We start from the raw sequence: 5,835 nt of genomic DNA, 5'->3' as shown, positions 1-5,835 counted from the left end.
CGCATATCTGATTCCTTTTCAGATGAAAATGCTGCCGTCCATGTACCAGGTGGTGTCCACATTTGGCAGTTGCTGATCCTGAAGATCTCTGATTCCGTGCACCTGTGCCAAAATTTCTTGACAGTCATGCAGAGAGGGGTCCCAGTCTGGGTTAGGGAGATGAGAGGCATGGGGTATTGGCGGACCCTGACAGGGTCTGCCCCCGGCTTTCGTTATGGCTGGTTGGTGCCCGGCCAGCCCAATTCCCCCAGTTTCTGCCCACGCTTGGGGAAATTCCTTCAGCCAACAGTCAATGTCAGTCATTGGGGCTGAGGGCGTTTGATGGAGACAATATTCGTCTTCTAAACTCAGGACAAGCACCTAAATTGGATGCCCCTCTTTGTTTAGGATTTTTGCCCCTTCGGGGTGGAAGCGAATTTGTGCCCCCATCTTGGTAAGCAAATCCTGACCTAACAATGGGTAGGGGCACTCAGGGATGACCATGAAAGAGTGGGATACCCGGCCCATGCCGAGATCCACAGTTCTTCAGGTAGTCCAGGAGTATACTATTTGGTGCCTGTGGCCCCTTGCACCCATGAAGTCTTGTTTGCCAATTCCCTTGGGGTTGTAATAAAACCAAATGTTGTGCCGCAGTGTCCACTAGGAATTCAACAGGTTGGCCCTCTACTCTAAGAGTTACCCTGGGCTCGGGGAGGGGTGCCGAACCCGACTCCCCTAATTGTCCAGGTCTTCCATTTCCAAGATCTTGGCAGGGGCCTTAGATCTTTTGTTAGGGCAGTCTTTCACCCAGTGGCCCTCTTCTTTGCAATAAGCACATTGGTTTTTGTTCAGTTTAGGTGTGCTCCCGATAAGGACCAGGGCCATCCTCCTTACCTGTCCCTTAAGCCAGCTTCTTGAGGTGCCTCCATCTTTCCCGTGGGTCGTCCATGGTTGTGGCCAGCGGGATCTTGGCCAGGTTTCAGGTCTACTGGTCACTTAGTTTGGTTTGTTGTTCTTCCAGACTTTCTCTATTATTATAGACTCTTTCTGCTATTATTACTAAGTCCTGCAAGCTCTTCTCTCCTAGTCTCTGTACTCTTTGCAATTTCTTTTTAATGTCCGGAGCAGCCTGGTTAACAAAAACCATGACAATTGCAGCCTTTGTTTCTGGGGCTTCTGGGTTCATAGGGGTGTACTGCCTAAAAGCCTCTATGACTCTAAGAAGGCTGCTGGACTCTCATCCTTACTCTGTCTCACATCATATACCTTGGCCAGATTGGTAGGCTTGCCCGCGGCAGCCTACCTGCCCCTAGAGTCGGCGGTGGACCCGAGTCTCTCCTTACCTTCAGCCAAGTTGTGCTTTCTGGGGGGTAAAAAGGGTTTTAGCCAAGGAGGGGAATTCTCGGTCATGTCCTGCCAGGCCAGGATGTTGGGCACCTGGTCAGGGTGGCCATCGGATTTGTCCCTGAAGATCACGGCCTTATCCTGTAAGATAATAGGTAGGTGGAAAGTTCCTTCTCGGGGCCATCCCACGTCAAAGGTTGGCCATTCTGATATGCAATAAATTTGAAATCTCTGTCTCCTTCTGTAAACAGTTATGACACTTAACAGAGACACAGTAACACAGACAAATGCACAGTTAACAAGGACATAGTAATACAGACAAACGTTCCAGTGCAGCTGTGGAGACAAAACAGAAAGTAACCGGAAGGGCTGGCAGCCGGCCCTCCTTACAGGTGAGGACCTCCGTCCTTCTTACAGATGAGGACCCCGTCCTCCAGACGGGGCAAGGGACGTCTCCTCAAACCCCCAGTTGACAGCCTGCCAGCGCATCCGCCTAAGCCAATGTTGACCCAATACAGATTGGAATCCCTACAGGTAAAAGTACAGTTTAGAGCTCTCAGAGCATATGTGCGCAAGAGGTGGAAAAAGTTGAGTGCACTCACCAGGGGTGAAACCCTCCGGATAGAGTCCTGGAGGTCTCTCGGATCCTGGATGATCCCCTAAATGTTGTGCCCAAGATCGCGAATCTGAGAAACCACCAAGGAGCTGACACCGATGCAAACACACGAGGGTTTATTTGCAAGCTGGAGCTTGGGTCCAAGTGTACCCGACATAATGGAGCAGGGACTTGGACCCCAGGTGGGTTTCAGCTTAGTTTTAAGGGCTGGTCTAGGGGACCTCCAGAAGGGGTGGAGCAATTCCTCAAGTTCTGTTTACATTCTGATATGGGGCTTTCAAGTGCATTGAGCTCTGTTCTTATTCTAATAGGGGCTTCCTGCCCTTGGCTTGGGCTCTGTTCTTATTCTAATATGGGGCTTTCTAGGACTTTAAGCTGTAAGCTGTTTTCTTCCTGTAACTGAAGTAAGGTAAATTTCAGCTCTTATTCTTAGGGACCTGGGATGGCTGTACTTGTGCTAATGCTAAACTTTAGGTGGGATGGCCTTAATTTTAGGCCTTAATTTTAGGCCTCCACAAGCTAACTGTAGAGTTTTTTGTAGATGTCCTTTATTAGGCTAAGGAAGTTTTATCTTTCCCATTTTCTGAGAATTTCTATCATAAATAGATATGAAATTTTGTCAATTGTTTTTTTCTCCATCTCTCTAGATGATTATATGCTTTTTTTTTCACACTCTGTTAATGTTTTACACTCTGCTTTTTCATTTTTACACAACTTTTTAATACTCAGTTAAATGACATTGATTAATTTTCAAGCATTGAACCAACTTTTCATACTTGGGGTAAACTTTAGTTGGTCATGCATGATGTATTATCTTTTTTATTACTAAATTTCATTTTTCTAATATTTTGTAAAAGATTTTTAATATTTAGGAGGGATATTGGCATATAATTTTTATTTTTTATAATGTCTTTGGTTTTGATATCATGATAATTCTAACCTCATTAATGAGTTGGAAAGTGTTCTCTTCTATTTCCTTAAAAAGTTGTAAAGTGTAAAATTGGTCATATTTGCCAGGAAAACTATCTAACCTGGATTCTCTTTGTGGGAAGGTTTTTAAACTATGAATTAAAATTTTAGGGCAGCCTGGGTGGCTCAGCAGTTTAGTGCTGCCTTTAGCCCAGGGCCTGATCCTGGATACCTGGGATCAAGTCCCATGTCAGGCCCCCCGCATGGAGACTGCTTCTCCCTCTGCCTATATCTCTGCCTCCCCACACCTCTCTCTCTCCGTCTCTCATGAATAAATAAATACAATCTTTTTAAAAATAAAATAAAATAAATTTTTAATAGATGTAGGGCTAATTAGATTATTTCTTCTTGAACAAGGTTTTGTAGTCTGTGTTTTTCAAGAAATTTGTCCATTCCATCTAAATTATGAAATGTTTGGCATAAGGCTTTTCATAATATTCTCCTTCATTTAATGTTAGTTGGCTTTATAGAAATGTCTCCTGTTTCAATCCTGGTATTGATGGCTTATGTCCTCTCTTTTTTTTTTTTTTCATGATTAATATTCTAGAGATTTTCAACTTTATTTATCCTTTCAAAGAACAAATTTTTATTTCATTAGTTTTCTCCATTGCATTCCTGTTTCAATTTTGTGATTTTTGCTCTTCATTATTTCCTTCCTCCTGTTTACTTTGGGTTTGACAAACTCTTCTTTATTTAGCTAGTTTCTAAAAGTGAAAACTTAGGTTATGAATTTCATCCTTCTTTCTTATCTAATAAAAGCATAGAATGCCAAAATGTTCCCTTTAAACACTGCTTTAGCTTCATTCTACAAATGTTCAGAGGTAGTGTTTCCTTTTCCCTGAATTCAAAATATTTTCTAATTTCTCTTGTGATTTCTTCTTTGACCATGGTTTTTTTAGAAAAGCAATCTTTAATTTTTAACATTTTAAATGATTTCCATATATCTTTGGGTCTTTGGTTTCTAATTTAATTCTATTGTGGTCAGAGAATCTTTTTATACAATCTGAATGCTTTTAAAATTATTGTACCTTACTTTATGATCCAGACAATGGTTTATTTTAGTGAATGTTCCAAAGGATTTGAAAATGATGTGCATTCTGCTGTTGTTGGGTGGAGAGTTCTCTAAATGTCAATTAGTCTTATTTGGTTACTAGTGTTTTTAAAGTTTCATAATCTTAAGTGATTTCTTGTCTACTTGTAGCAATTACTGAGATAAGAATGTTGATACCCACAACATAATTGTGGATTGGTCTGTTCTTTTTTTTTTTTAGCTCTACTACATTTTGTTTTCATGTATTTTGAAGCTCTGTTGTTTGGTACATCCATATTTAGGATTGTTAAGTTCTGTTGTTGAATTAACCCCTTTATCATTATGAAACATCTCTTTATCCAGGGAAATTATGCTTATTTTATTTTTTGTTTTTTAAATTTTTATTTAAATTCAACTAATTAACATATAGTATACTATTCCTTTCAAAGGTAGAGTTTAGTGATCCATCAGTTGTATATAACACGCAGTGCTCATCACATCAAGTGCCCTTCTTAAGGTCCATCACCCAGCTACCCCATCCCCCCAGCTACCTCCCCTCCAACAACCCTCAGTTTGTTTCCTAGAGTTGAGTCTCTTATGGTTTGTCTCCCTTTTTGATTTTGTCTTATTTTACTTTTCCCTTCCTTCCTTCCCCTATGATCATCGTTTTGCTTCTTAAATTCCACGAGTAGAATCATATAATTATCTTTCTCTGATTCACTTGAAATAATGCTTATTTTAAATTCTACTTTCTCTAATATTAATATAGCCACTCTAGGTTTTCTTGACTAGTGTTCTCATCTTGCATTCTTTTCCTGTTACTTTCTTTGTGCCTTTATATTTAAAGAGGATTTATTATAGATATCATTCAGTTGGGTCTTGCCTTGTTTAATCCTATCCCAGAGGTCTCTGGCTTTAAACTGGATTGTTTACACCATTTATATGTAATGTGATTATGGCCATATGGATTTAAGTCTACCATCTTGCTATTTGCTTAATATTTGTCCCATCTGTTCTTTCTTGCTTTTTTTCCTATTCTCTTATTTTAGATACAGTGAGAAATTTTTATCACTTCATTTTATTTCTTCTACTGGCTTTTAGTTATATATCTTCTACTCTCCAATAATATTATACCACTTTCCCTATAGTATAATATAGAAACCTAGCACAGTATACTCCCATTACCTTCCTCCTGCCCCTTGTGCTATTATTTTCATATCCTATATTTTTGCATATATTATAAACTCCTTGGTACTTTGCTGTTATTGTAATTTAAACAATTACCTTTTTTAAAGCTTTATTGAGGTATAATTTAAATACAGTAAATAGTTTTAAGTCCAGTTGACTTTTTAGTTTAGTAAATTTATATAGTTGAATAACTATCACCACAGTCCAATCTTAAAACAATTTCATCACCCCCCAAATTCCCTTATACCTATTAGCAGTTAATTTCCCTTGCCCATCCCACCCTACCTCCATCTCCAGGAAACCACTTATTTGCTTTCTGTATCTTTTTTTATTTTTTATTTTTATTTATTTTTATTTTTTTTTGCTTTCTATATCTATACCTTTCCTTTTCTTTATATTTAATGTAAATGGAGTCATACAATATGTAGTTTTATATTTGTATCTGGATCATTATAATTAGCATTATGATTCTGTGCTGCATCCACATAATTGCATGTATTAGGAGTTTGTTTGTTTTGATTAGTAAGTAATATTCCATTGTATGGATATATCATTTTTATTTTTGGGTTTTTTTTTTTTTTATCCAATCATCAGCTGATAGACATATGGATGGTTTCCAATTTTGAGCTATTATGAGTAATACTGCTATACAAGACTTTGTGTAGACATATATTTCCCTTTTTCTTTGGCAGGCATTTAGGAGTGAAAT

The sequence above is a fragment of the Vulpes lagopus genome, chromosome 3 (assembly GCF_018345385.1).
Source record: "Vulpes lagopus strain Blue_001 chromosome 3, ASM1834538v1, whole genome shotgun sequence".
In the NCBI taxonomy this organism is placed as follows: Eukaryota; Metazoa; Chordata; class Mammalia; order Carnivora; family Canidae; genus Vulpes; species Vulpes lagopus.
Note: the sequence above shows the minus strand (reverse complement) of the source record.